At 39.9% G+C, this 15,144-nt stretch overlaps 1 protein-coding gene across 3 annotated transcripts in view; it reads left to right on the top strand.

Annotated features, from left to right (window-relative positions):
- The first annotated feature begins 6,204 nt into the window (after window positions 1–6,204).
- The window catches only part of ctif (CBP80/20-dependent translation initiation factor), a 61,881-nt gene continuing 52,941 nt past the window's right edge, over window positions 6,205–15,144 (top strand). For all 3 annotated transcript variants that reach the window (XM_080875445.1, XM_080875446.1, XM_080875444.1), the window contains exon 1: window positions 6,205–6,370. The gene's annotated coding sequence lies outside the window, so the exon portion shown is untranslated. The remainder of the gene's footprint in view (window positions 6,371–15,144) is intronic.

Genomic DNA, 15,144 nt, shown 5'->3' with positions numbered 1-15,144 from the left:
CACATGCACGGCCCAGAGCTGTCAACGTGCTCCTCGGACACTCCGAGTTGTACTGCAGATTAACAGCAGGGGGAGTGCCAGGCTTCAGAGGACAGAATAGAGGGGAGAAGAGAGAGCAGAGCTGCCCCCTCTGCTGCTACACCTGCGGGAGGCATGATGAAGGGATGATATACAGAACACATGCACAGAGTTGTTCATTTGCAGCTTGAATAATCTCTGTTTATAGCTGATAACATTTTTTTTATTAAAAGCTGTTTTGATTGTTGTTTATGTAAAATGCCAAAAAAAGAATTCAGTGGTTTTCACCTTGTACTGTAACTAGTAGAAAACAGTGTATTTTGTATGATGCCATGGATTCTTCGGCTCCAGAATGAATTGCATTGTCAAGAAAATAACCAGCAGATAATTAAATCTTCTTCTTCTTTCAGTTGCTGCCTTTAGAGGTCGCCACAGTGGATCCAGATAAATAAAATCAACAATTGCTGATTGCAACTCAGTATTTATGAATTTGGTCTATTGGTGATTAGATCTCTAAAATAAGTATATAGTGAGGTATCAAACTCCTTCTAACCATATTTTTTTTAAAGTGCTTTGGAAAAAAATTGAAATTATGTTTATATTATTTTGCCACATAGTTGAGTACATGCCTGCCTGACACAATCTGTGTGTGTGTGTGTGTATCAAAAATACCACAGGATTGTTTATTGCAGGAATCATTTGAGATTTCATTAATATATTCCATCATTTACTTTCCGCCTCCATGTAGGTTACAGTAAATCTGTGACTTACTGCACATTTTAATAGCACTGCTCACACCACGGTCCTATGATCTGTCTGCTGCCCCCACCTGCTGGTTATAACGCTATCGTGTTTTTGTTACTCAACAAATTGAACCCCAGCCAATCGTGTGTGTGTGTGTGTGTGTGTGTGTGTGTGTGTGTGTGTGTGTGTGTGTGTGTGTGTGTGTGTGTGTGTGTGTGTTTTATTTGTCCGAGTATTCATGTGATTTTGTGTTTGCGTGCCCGCGTGTGTGTGTTTTACACAAAGAGATGTTCAGTCACTTCCACCCACTCTCTCCATCTAGTTCACAGTGATCTTTCTCCCACACCTATCTCCTGCAGCCACTCAACCCAACAATAACAGAGCAGAGCTGCAGAAGACCACTGCATCAGGGCCGCTGGCCTGATGAACCTCACAGGCTGACAGGCACAAATAATCAGCTGCCCTTTAAAGAAAAAACAAACATATATACAGTACTAACAGTTTCCTGGCTGGTGTTGTTTATATCACACCGTTGCTCTCAGAAGCCGCAGGAGGGGAGCGTCTGTGACCTTAAGAGATGTGGGGCCTGTACTGTCTAATTCCATGTTTATGGTTTTGCCTTTTATAACACACACAGACGGAGCTGCCCAGGCCACAAGCACACGGAAATATCATCATGCGCCCTCTCTGCTGCTAATTGGTGCCTTGCTACCATCCCTCTGGGGAGGATTCAGCTTTGTGCTGGGCGACCTGAGGAGCAGCTCCAGCTGCAGATTTTGCTTCTCATTCTCCCACTTAGCTAAATGTTCTGCACGACTATCAAACCCACTTCAAAATACATCTTACGAGAAACGTTTATCACAGTAAAAAGATTTAAAAGATAAACCCAAAATATACCTCCATGGATGGAACGTAACAAAGCAAATAATTAATTCATGTTCATTCACAGCTACTGATTAATTTAAACCCTTCCAATCTGCTATTTTCAGTGTTAAAGTGATGCAGACAAACTGATACGTGATCATTTTATTATTTTTAATTTAATCTAAATAATTAAATGCATATGCTTTTGTGCATTGCCATATGTTAACAGGATTTGAAATTTTTTATTCTGCACTTTGTAGCATTGCTAGGACTCACTCCACTAGTATGTAATTATACAGTGTTTGAACTGATCTGTACTCACACGCTGTTAGTGCGGCCTAAAAATAAATATAACATTACACGTGTTCAAAAATACATACAAATGATTTATCTCTTCTCTCTGTGTTCAATAAAAACAATGTTTGACTTTTTGTTCGTATTGACTTCACTGACTGACTTTCTTTTTCGAACAATTAAATTATATACCAATTTGACACTATGGTTTCCTTGGCAACAGTGCAAATTACTTTGACCAGCATTAAAAAAAAAAGCCTCAACAAAAGCCTTAAATCAAATGTTCAGTATATTCATTGATTTAACACAGACGCGGGGCTGAATTAGGTTAGATGCATAATAGAAAAAGTTTTCTCACATTCTCAGTTAGCAGACTACAGATTTCATGATGCCACTTCAAAGGTTTTGCTTTATTTTTTTCCTGAAGCACACATCTCAACGAGAAAGCTCCGGGTTTTAGCACACGTGAGAAGAAACCAGACAAAATGGTACATGTGCACGAGAGAAGCCTGCTCAACGGCATGGGTGGGAATGGAAGCCTGAATTGGCTGGAGTGCTGTGGCTGATGCTGAGAGGACAACAAAGTAATTATGGGACAGTTAAGGATATGCATAGCACTGAGAGAGTGAGTGAGAAGAAACCAGAGACTAAGAAAAGGAAGTAGCAGAAGAAGAAAGGGTCAGGAGGGGTGTAATGACCTGCTGCAATCTCCATCACGCCAATTAATTAGCCTCTGACTAGCAGCCATCTGGAACAGAGAGGGCACTTTTTCACTCGGCTGTCTGTCTACCTATCCACGCTCAGATTCATACATCCTCATTTTAACACTTTATCTATTTTTGTATTGCTTATTCTTCCATCTGTCTGTTTCCCGTATGTCTAACTATATGCAGATCTAACTGACAGTCAGACTGTTTTGGCTCTCTCCTCCAACTGTGTACCATATTGACTAAAGACCCTGATGAATCCCAGTTGTACGGGTACATATTCATAAAATGTACACATCTAACGTCACACTCAAACACACACAAAACCCTGACAAAGGAGTAGCCGACTGCTCCAGCTGCACTTTCTTCTTTTTCCACAAGGGGTCATGATTACACTAAAAAGACTCTTTCCAGTGTTTTTAGCCCTTCTCTGCAGTCATTTGTGTCTGTGTGCAGGTGCAACCAGACTGTGGGATTCTTTTGTATTTGGATGGTTTTTGCCTGGTGGTACAACAAAAGCAGATTCACATAAGATAATCAATTATGATTCCACATTCAAGCTGCATTCACACCTAAGATCCCCATAAATCAATGCTGATTGCTCAACCAATAGCAACAAGCATTCCACTGTGAAAGAGGAGCAAACATTTAGAAAGAGATGAGTAGTTCACTTTTGTTCACACACGTTTTACATCTGAGACTGGAATTTTGAAAAGGTTATGAGCACTGCAACAACAAATACAAGTAGCACAACAAACCCCCAAAAAGCTAAATAAAGACAACTTTTCAGACAATAAATAAAAGAATGTTGGTTTCTGTGACAGTCTCTCTGCGTGTCTGTTATTAAATGTGTAAGCTAGAGAGAAGACATTCAAAACAGCTTTAGTTTTTGGGATACACCTTTCAGTGATAGAAGAAAGTACAGCAGTCATTTAAATTCTCTAAAGCCTCCCTTAAGTGAAACGGATCCTTGTATAAAAATACTTCTTTATTGAGTAAAATAAATAAAAAGGTGTCAGACACCCTGAAATTGGTACAGAATCTTTAACAGGTAAAGTCACTATATTGGCTATAAGAGCTATTCAATAGTAGGGTATTGTGATTAACCTCACGCCATTAAAACACATGAAGTTCTAATTTGATCCATTTCTATGAGCCACAATCAACACAACTTCATGAAACGGCCAAAATTATCTTTTGAATATTTTTATAGGATTTGAAAAACTGATAGTTAAGAGCCTGATCAGCTGCTAGCTGCAGTTCTTCTGTTCTGTTTTGGACTAAGCAGCTGATTTATTGACAACCAGAATAACTGCAGTGTTACACTATAATACTTTGCACTGACAATAACTCTCAGGACTATCATACGACTCCTGTTCAGGTAATGAACAAATGGTGCCACTCTCTTTTGTGACACCATAATAAAAAATTTCACCAGCTTTTAAAATCACTAATACTAATGCACTAGTTTGTTAAACTGTAATAGAAATGTATCTGCACTGAGTTTATTCAGTTTGTGGTTACATTAAACGTGTATTCTGATCTCATTTAATTTATTTATGCGCTTCTAACAAGTTGAGAAACAAAAGGGGATTCTTTAGAGTATTATAATGCTTATTTACTCTTCCTTTGTTGCTTTGGTATCTTATGTAACTGTTTTTGTTGGAGGGCTGCAAAGTTTCAAAGTCCACTTCAAATTGAGTAATTCTCTCTGGCCGAAAACCGTGCCGCTCGATAGCCTGAAACACCTTTTTCTGCAGGGCTAGACTTTCTTCAGTGCTTATCTTCCTCACCGTGTGATACATTTGCATGATGCTTACCTAACAACCAAAAAGGAGAAAGCAGCAGCCTAACGGTCCCTTCTCTAACTAAAAGCTGTTCTGTTGCTCGCTGCAAGAGCAAATACAAGAGTCTTCACCCACTTCCTGCAACTGCAGAGCTAAAGTCCCTGTTTATTATATTCATTTAATGGCACCGTCCCCAAAGCAAAAGGAAAACCCTTAGTGAAGACACTATGACGAGCGAATGAGCCTAATGTCACCTTTAGCTTTGATCATTTGCCCCTGGGGCCATTTGGAACTTGTAAGGCTAAAAATCATAGTCTGTGTTGGTTAAAATCACCCGGCCTTTTTTTAACATTCCCAGAAAATGCATGTTAACAAAAGAGAACATATTTTGCCAAATTTCTCAGTTTGGATCTTGACTCAAGTAGAACAGAATCCTTCTTTCGTCTTGTTTCATTTCCAGCTCTCTGAAAGTTTAACCAAAAATTCATCAGGGTGGCTTTTTGGGTATGCTGTTGATAGACGAACAAACAACTCTGAGGAACAAAAGTTCAGCATGCAAGTACTTACAGAAATGGTTAAGCCATTATCTGAAAGCATTGTGCACTGTGTAACAAAACAGCTTTTACAGGAGTCTCTTCTGTCCCCAATCCAATTCTGGTTGAGCATGTAGGGTTGAACTTAGAACTATATAAACTGTGCGATTATCAGTTTGGGTTTTTTTTGGAGGGCAGTAATTTTAGGTGTCCGCACTGGGCCACCCGAACTAATTACAGAACAGAATTTCTTTTGGAACAGGCAAGTATTGGATTCACAAAGCAAAACAACCCACCACAGAAGAATTCAGCATGCCCAGAACTATCCCTTGCTCTTTGATTGAATCCAGCACACAACTATAAAGTACAATAGGTGACCAGTGACTTATTTTTGTGTGGGTAACTGACCACTGAGAGCGGGGGGGGGGGGGGGGGGGGGGGGGTGTGTGTGTAGCCTAGAGGAGAGTGAAATTTAGTGTTATGTAAAAAAGTAACTGGAATTTATTTTGAACAGTGTAGCATGTAAACCTTTTTTAGTGGACCGTGCTAAATAAATAATGATGTGCATAATATGGCCAATTTAAAAGATTTGTTTGTATTATTAACTAAAAAACACATCTGAAAAAAACCCAGAATGCTATTTGTATTTTTATTAACAGAATTAGGTAGTAGCAGTGACTTACCCCTGTTAGATGTGTGTATATTTTTGGATAATCAATTACCCTGGTTAAAATAATTCTGTAAAAGTAATTATATAATAATTAAAACATTTATAGGACATTTATAGGAGGTTAATGCCACTGGGGGGAAATGAATAAATGAATAAATAAAAATTAAAAATTATAAAAATTTGGTCTATTGAAAGTTCATGTTAGTTGTAAATAATTATCTGAAAATTCTGACTTAATAACTCAAAGGATTCGAGATGTTATTTCCAGATTTAACATAAGATAACATGACATAACAATTTGAAACTTTGACGTAATAACCCACAATCTTAACTTACTTGATCTTTAACTTACTTTTTTGCAGTGTTGGAACCTAGCTTCAATTGTTATATCTAAGGGCTGTAATAATTTAAGGTTTATATGTTTTCGGTAAGTAGCACAGAGATTCACTGGGTATGGAAATTGTGGATAACGATTAATGCGCTAGTAATAAACCCGTAACAATCTGTTACTTAACTACACTCTATTTCCCACAGTGCTCCGCTCTTGAGTGCACGTGTCAATGATGCCAGCAGACCGGACTGAACGTCACATTCCTGCATTCCCTTTTTCCTCAGTGTGGGACGTCGGAGTTGCCACTGGATAGCTAACCCTCTTTCCCCCTCGCTTTCTTTTAGAGAAACACACCCATGACACGGCGGATTTAATCTCTGGAGGCGATCCAAGGTTCGCCAGGAGTTCGCATTTCACTTCGGGTGAGGATTTACTTCGTTTTAAGACAACAGAAGGTGTTTTTCGGTTGGAGCGTTTCAACCGTTGTAACGAGATAACAGTTTTAAGAGATGCGCTGGATTTGCTGCGAGTTGTCTCAGTGAGTGACCTGGTTATGCTGGGATTGGTTAAGCCTCCACCAGCAGACCTGTTGATACGACAGAGGTGACGGAGACTTGTTTGAATTTGTAATTTATAGCCTTTCGGTTACTGCTCCTAAGGGCTAACGCTAGCCGGCTGGTTAGCCGCAAAGCTTGCGTCACCATTGTTACCGGCGATACGCGGGCACACGCAGACACACAGACACACACAACAGGGCGTGGAAGTGCCCCCAGATGTGGCTTTGTTACCTTAACAGGAACAATGCTGTGCAGCTGTTTTCAAAACCTCTGACATAAACGAACCGTCATGTATCGCTTCACTGACCCCGGTACACACGGTACTAGCATCACAGACAGCATGGGCGTGGTTCTAAGTGCTAAATTTAAAAAAAGAAAGCTTAAGCTATAGTGGCACAGGTTGTTAGTCTTTCTTCGGTTTCTGTAACGTTGCGTCATACTTGCTTGACAGGAATCATGGGAACAGTCGCTTAAAGCGTTAAAGTCAATCAGCTGTGCTGAGCTAGCTGCAGAGCAGCACACTGTCTCAGCTGTTGGCCCTCACAACAAAGAGTGGATCATCACAGCTGCGACTGTGGCAGGACAGAGGCAGATCAACATTTCTGTCAGATTTGGAACGTCTGTCTAAATATATTTTAACATAAACTTTAGCTCATACTCCAATGATGAATGTGTTACATGTTATTCATTAATCATGCAGTCCTTAATGAGAAAACTTGGCAGACTTAATATTTTGATCACTAGCCGACCTGACTGTTGCTCTTTAGCTCATACTTCGGTGAAGTTTGCGCATGGCATTCCTGGGATTCCAGCTGTTTAGGGACTGATTGGATCAGAGTGACTTTACTGATTTAAGGAATGTTTGCATGCTGCTACAAGTCAAAAAGCAGAGACCAAGGTAACCTTTTTTAATGCAGACTTAGAAGCTAGACCTATTTTGCATGATTGCATTATACAGGTGGTATTATTAATAGAGAATTTAAAAAAAGATTGTCTGCAGTGATGAAAGCATGTCTCTGCAGTGTATTTACCTTGTCACATTACTGTGATCACTCAGGAGACATATGCTATTTCATTAGAATGCCAAGTGGTCAGTCATGCTCAGCCACTTTCTCATTCTGTACATGTACATGTAAAGTCCACCCATTTGGTAACATTTAGCTGTTGTGAAGATAGTTCAGTCAATTATGATTTGGCCATGATCTGATAGTACATGAGCAAAGACATAATTGGTTGAGATTTGCCTACAGTTGCAGGGAATTCAAGGATATGTATGAAATTGAACTTTGATAATATGCCTATATTACTATCATCAAATAGCTGATCAAGAAAAAGAAAGATCTGATACACTATGTGCCCCACATATGCTCAATAAAGGATACTGTGGATTCTTAATACACATTGCTACAGTTAGGAAATATTAGAAATATCCATCCATTTGCTTTTTCACTTTGTGATATGTTGTGTAGTTAGATTGCTCTCACATTAATATAAAACTGAGTTTTGCTGATGTGTAAATGTGGCCTGAAAAAAAGTTTCATTCATACTAATCTAAGAGTCAGTGCACCATCATCACCCCTGTGATCTGCCATCATGGCGCATGTGAATCCTGCATTGACGTGATGAACGATCGTTATTGTGAACTCTGTCCTGGGAGACCATACAGGGACAAAAAAAGAGAAAAGACAATAATGAAAGGCTGATCTCACCAGTGATGCCAGGGTTAATTTCCATAGCAGCAGGTAACTCTTACCTCTGTGTTGTATGTCAACGTAAGCATTAGAAAAGAGCTGGTGTTTAGGTCATGATGTAGACCCGGTTCCCTGTATGTGCGTGTAGCGCTTTGAAGAATGTGGAGGAGGCACAAATATAGCAGCAATCTTACGGAGAGAGTGGGAGCTGCCTGCACAAAACTGGATCATCCTGAGTCAGGCTGTAAAGCAGAAATCTAGCCTTGTTTCAGTGGGGGCTGCTCCTCATTACATTGCTTCTCTGGAACGGATGAGTGAGTGGGAAATGAGAAAGTGAGGATAGAGTGATTACACGGTTGATGAATCAGAGAAACATACAGCAGTTCTGTGAGAGATGACGGAGCTCCAACATGTTATATACTATGGTTTTTGCAGTAAGCCATTGTGTTGCTACTAGTTGTGTTGTTTGTGTGGTTGATCTCTTTGTCATCATCTCAGCCCTGACCAATAATAGCCACAGCTCTGTTGAACACTCACCTTTGTGCCTGTCTTTTGACTTTTGGTTGCTGTTCACCTTTAAGGTCTCAGGACTGTTATCTACCCTCCATACATGTTAGGAAGCCTGTGAGCAGGTCAGCATGCCCTCATTTGTTTGTCACACCTCCACGCTCGTGTGTCCGGACAGAAGAGCATAGCAATGTGGAGCTTCAATCCCAGCAGTTCTGCAGTACTGCACATGCCCAGTCCATTCCCATTTGGTCAGTACAGGGACAAAGAGGGACAAAAGAGGACAATGAGGCTATTGTTTTAAGTATACACACACACCATTGTACCTCCCCTCTCGTGTGACATGTGCACACACTGTTAGTCTCTTCCACTGGATTCAGGTCGTTCTAATCACACACTTGTACACATAAGAGGGAAAAAATGGAATATTTTTATATTTTGTTTTATGTAACTTGTATTGCAGTGTGAAAGAACAGGTAGTATTTTATGACTTGAATAGCTCTGCTAGGAGAGTTGATCTTTGTAGAATGACTGTGTGATTTTGCAGTGGAGCGCATCTTTGTAGAAAAAAAATCTATATTTATAAAGTGCCAAAAAAGAATGACCTCTTAAGCTGATTTACATCAGTTGTTCTTTAGAGAACTTTCATGCAGTCGTTTTCAACACAACAATTCGTGGAGGAGAAACTCTTCCAGCGCTAGGGAGATGAATGAGGGCAGGATGTCAGACAAATGAACGGCATTGAGCATCCAGTTAATTTTCAGAGTTAACTGTGGGGATTAATTGCTATCAGTGTGCTCTGAAGCCATCAGCAAAGATCATCATCATCAAGTATAACTGAAGCTGAATGTCTAACCTTGAGGCTCCCTATCGCACATAAATTTATGTTTTTATATTGTTATGACTGTAACTTTTAGCTATGTAAAGGGATATTCCCCTTGTTTAGCCCTGACAATTCCCTTGTATCCATGTCATCTTTAGTAGTAACAATAATAGATCTACAAAGGCAGTTTTCTCGATTGTTGCCACCTGTTGCTCTGGTAACAGGATTTCTGCTTCTGTTTTGGTGCTGTACTTCCCGATGCCTGTCAGGGGTATCCTGAGGTTGACTACTTACCTACGTCAGGCTTACCTACGTCAGGCTTACGGAGGTTTGAGAATGCCCTTTTTTTTTGCCTTTGTATGAAAACCATAAGATGGACAAATATAGGGGATGCACTCTCTAAAGTGTGACGAATGTCTGAAAAGAAAATGAAATAGAATTTCCAGTTTCACTACCGAGACGCATTATGCAGAAAAAGTGTCGCAGGAGAAATTGTGATTGATTGGTGCCAGCCACATAATGCTTATTATTATCCCTCGGCTTTGTCAGAGAGTGGCACGCAATGTGAACAGTGACACTTTTTCAACTGCATTTTGTAGGCGATATATTTAAAGTGTTCATGTTTGCTAGGTAAGAAGACACGCTCATCCTGGTACTACCGGTTCCAGTGAATGCAAAATAAGATGCAGTATTAAAAGGATTTATTTGTCATTTACTTATAAAATAAATGAAGCACGTTGTGGAGTCCTGTATTATGATAGAAAATTGTCCATTTGTCATTACATACTGGCAGAGGTGTAAAAAATCTTTGAATCTCTGTGTCTTCAGTGACTGTTAATGTTTCATATGCACACAGGTGTTATTAGTACCCTTTGCTGACTGTAAAGCCCTTGATCCTAAGCAAAGTATGTGGTTGCTCCATTTAACCTATTTGCATACATCTATTACAGCAAGTATGTCTGCTGAATGATTAGAGTCAAAGAAGGCACGCAGCTCTTCTGCTCTCAAGAATAGACTACTCCAAATTATATTTAAGCTCAAGTGTGAGTTTCTTAAGCTGCCAGTCAGTAGTAGACCAGATTAGACGTATTACCAGCTCTCACTGCATGGGGTGAGAACATTGACTTGGATTCCCACTGGGTAGACGGGGTCTCATGTTCTGCTCTGTTTGGCTTGTGAGGATTATGGTTCTTACTGATTGGTTGTTGTGTAACCATATCAAAGGTTGCAAATCACCGAATGGTTTAGGCTTGTTTTTCTGTATTCACACAGTAGAAGCTGTGTTCTTTCCATTACAGCTGATTTCTTTTTAGTGAGTAAAATCCACGAAGAGAGTGACGCACATCACGTGAAGGAGTCCAAAAAGTCTGTTCCGCACTCTGACGCTTAAATTGAGTTTGTGCTTATGTGTTAAATTTTCATTGTAGGTACACTGAAACCAAAACCCCCCCTCCCCCAGCCACAAAAACCTACACCGAAACCTGGTGTGGTCCTCGACAGAAATGGAAGACTGGTTGGCCCGTTCAGTACCATTATTTCTTCCTTTTTGTGGATTTTCCATCTTCTTTTTCTGCTGCCAGTTTTAGAATTGACTGGAACAACTCGAAGATAAAAGCTCCATCATGGTGGTAAAGCATGGTACAGGTACAGCATGCACAGGTATAAATGCTGGGAAAGGCATCAGCCACTAGGCTATGTCATAGGCTCAACATAGATCCAGGGCACAAGTCATATTTAAGCTTTAGGAACAATAATTCAGTTTGTTCAATATCTCATTCAGTAGGCCTGGCAGTGTGTTAATTCAGCACATCAACAGGCTAACTTGTGCAGTGCATTCTCCAGAAGTTTAAGATAGTTACTAATTATATGTATGGTTTTCCAGAAAAGTTCCACTTTCCCTACAATTTAAAAGAAAATACGAGCCTGTGCATATGTTTTCATTTCATAAAATTACATTTTTGGATATGCCCATGCTTCAACGTTCCTTTTGGACCACGATTAACTTCTAAACTAGTTGTGACAGTACTCTTTCATTATTCAGACATTAATTAGACACATTGATTAGAATGTCTACAGCAAAATTGATTTTTTGTGTGTGTTTATACACCACTCCTGTTGTAAGTTTGCATATATTTGTCCATTAATTGACAAATATATGCACTCTGATTTTGGAGATACATCCAATCACGGACATGCATAGTGATGAAAGTATATCTATCGGTCCTGAAACAAAGACACAGTGTGCAGTCCAGTGCCACGCTGTGTCTGTCTGGCCAGTTTAGTATCAACATGAACACTGCTTCACTTTGGGCATCGATGCAGCTGACCTCATAGTCTGCTTTGCATTTTATAGGGTTAATGTTTCTCTGCTTGCCTGGAGGGTCACTGCCTGAGGTAACCCAGCTTCTCACCACACATTGTTACTAGGGCTGCCACAAACGATTATTTTGATAGTCGACTAGTCACCGATTATTTTTGCGATTAGTCGACTAATCAGATCATCATCCATTGGACGTAAAGCGTACAGCTTATTGCACCAGCAGCATCTGCTCTTATATAACTATCATTAGCTTACAGCTTTAAGTGTTTCAGGTCTGTGGTAACTAAAAATAAAGACAAGATGATAGTTTATTAAATTTTAATGAAATCTGCAGATTGTTTTGGTGAAGTTTAATAAACTCCTTGCTATCTAAAATATAACAGGACACCGGAGTAAATTCTCGAGCATCTCACACTTCTGATAATCAGTTGTCTGCTTGATGTTTATTCAGCTGTGTAAAAACTATAACTTTAATCTCAGCCAAACCGATTTACTCAGGAACAAATAAAATACTGAAAAAAGCCAAACAATAACATTTTTAAGTTATCTAAGTGACTTATATATGTTTAACCTGAGTAGCGAAAGACGGCGGTGGGTTTGAAAACGATTTGCCGGGAGTCCGGTGTTCTCACGGCTCTAGTGAGCCTAGCCCCCGGCTAGCTATCGAGCTAGTGGGTAACAGACATCTCCGAAAACGTCGGAGCGCTTTGAAAATATGTGGTGTCCTGATAAACTGAGCAGATATTTGAGGTTTACACAGCTACATTCTCGCCTGAAAATATGTTAAACATTTATTTTGTGACCCAGAAAGAATAATAAGAGTAATATTAAAACTAACCAGCTGCCGCCATTGTTGGAAACTGAGCAGGGCTGCGCTATGAATTCTGGGACACAGCTTCTTCTTCGTCGGAGTTTAACGGCAGCTGGCATCCTTGTACATGCAGTGCTGCCATCTTCTGTTTCAGTCCGTTATTACACTCTTAAATCCTACTACTTATTCCTGCGTCTTTTGGGATCTTACAAAGCTTCAAACGACGTGTCGACTATTAAATCAGTCGTCAACGATTTTGATAGTCAACGTAATCGTGACTAGTCGACTAATCGTGGCAGCCCTAATTGTTACTCCACTATTCATGCTGGAAAGGCTTTGTAATAAGTAATAATGTGTGTATTTTTTGGCTGATAACAAGCTGTGAGACTCTAAAACATAGAGCGGCTCAGGTAAATTGTCCCTAACCCTAACCGGAACCTGCCAGAACCACTCGGCTAATGACAATGGATAGTAATAAATTACGTGGCTTGTCTAGATTCAACTGAAAGGTTAGGAGGAGACTTTGATGTCTGCAATTGTTGTGTACTGATATGCAATTTCTTAAGCGGCTTAAGTTTAGCAGTGAAGTTTGAGGGGAAGCTGGACAGGATGGCAGGCAGTTCTTTGTTGTAACAGCTGTTAGGATTGGGGCAAAAGAGCGAAAAGATGGAGACAGGAAAGAGCAGAGGAGTTAGAGCATTGTGGGTCAGGGGACTGAAAAATGTAGTTTGAGAAGACAGAAAAGGAGAATAGAGAAAAGAGGAGAGAGTGTGTTATACTGTGATGATTCTACAAGCAAATTAATACTACATAAACAGGTAGTATAAAAAAACTCCACAGTGCAACAACCACTGCAAAAATTGCTTGAAATCTGGAGACATGGGTCAGGATATTTTATACTTTCTTACATGGTGCACACAGCTGGAATAAGTGGATTCACATGTGTTTGCACTACTGGAGATACGCTCTGTGGTGCCGGTGAGGGAGTTTGCAGGAAGCAGGACACATGAAGCCTGCTCGCTAGAGGTGAGTGTGCTGGACCGTTAACTGGACTGTTTGCACACTGGCGCAATCCAACATTACACAAACTTGTAGTAAAAAGCTGGAAAGTTTTAGACCGGCTAATGCTAAGCTTCATTGTGTTGAACACTTATCTGCTTATATGCACCTCGAATGCTTATGCACGTTTGTCTGCAAACCATTTTATACTACTTATCTTGGTCCAGGTCATATGACCCTGCTGGTCGATGCACATGCTTTTTTTGGAATGCAGTCTAAAATTTTCGCCACCCTGTAGTTCTTATCTATTTTAGAATAGCTATAGTAAGTAATTTAAACAAATAGTTGACAGTACCTGGGGTTGATGACAACTGGTGTGTTGAGTTTTTATCTAACCAAATTCCCTGCGCCAGGAGGGGAAGACATTGTTGCAAATCAGTGACTGTTTCTGTCTTGCTCGATACTTTTCTCTTCCCATCATTCTTTTACAGGTCAACCTTGGTTTCATCTATACAAAGAATTTCTTTTATCAGAAAGATCATAGCTCTTTTAGATGTTTTCTGGCACCAGTGGTTTGCACCTTGTTGCAAATCCTGTGATACATCTATCTATTTTAGAGCATTCATGACTTGGCAAGAAGCTGAGAAGTTGTTTTTCTTAGGCAAGGAAAGAATCCTTCAATCATCTGCTGTAATTACCTTCTGTAGCCTTTCAGGCTTATTGGTTTTGCTAAGCTGGCCTGTGTCTTCCCTTTCTCAGGCAATTTACCACATTGTTGATTTGGCTACGTTTTTGCAATCTCTCTGATGGGTTTAGTTTGCTTTTTTTTCACTCGCTTCAACATTTTTTTAGACGTTCATTGGGAGTTCTCGTGAAAAGATATGAAACTACCATGGCCATGAAACTGCTTGTCAGTCAATTGTTCAATGGCTAAACAGTCAACACGCTATTTTTGTAAATCTCCTCGAATTAAAGCTAAAAGTCTGCACTTCAATCACATCTTGATTGTTTGGTCAAAAATCCCCTGTGAAAAAAGTACAAAAATTATGTCATTGTCCAAAAGTTCATACATTAAATATTTCAGACAAACAGGTCAGGATACAAGGATGACGTAAGGAAAAAGTCACATTGGATGTTGTGTTAAAAATAGGCATTAGTGCCCACCCTGTAACTGTATGGATCTTCTCTACTCCCAAGTTGAAGATGTTTGTAAAGTATGCGTGTATCATAGGAGTCAGGTTAGGCGTGGATACAAAATGCAGCTTATTTAAATGTCAGAAATCTTCTCATTTCATGTGAGCGTAGATAGAAAGGCTGGACGATCATTACTAGTAAGTTAAAATGCAAGCAGGACTTCAGAATGATTTCATCATTGTCTGCATCTTTTTGTTATTTGAGAGCTCATATCGCTGATTGATCTTAGCGTGTATGGGGAAGATGAGACCTGTGTTTGGTGAATCTGAGCTGCCTTGCAATGCTATTTGTGTC

Source organism: Rhamphochromis sp. 'chilingali' (genome assembly GCF_963969265.1).
Source record: "Rhamphochromis sp. 'chilingali' genome assembly, chromosome: 2".
Taxonomy (NCBI): domain Eukaryota; kingdom Metazoa; phylum Chordata; class Actinopteri; order Cichliformes; family Cichlidae; genus Rhamphochromis; species Rhamphochromis sp. 'chilingali'.
Note: the sequence above shows the minus strand (reverse complement) of the source record. Positions and strands in the feature narration are given on the sequence as shown.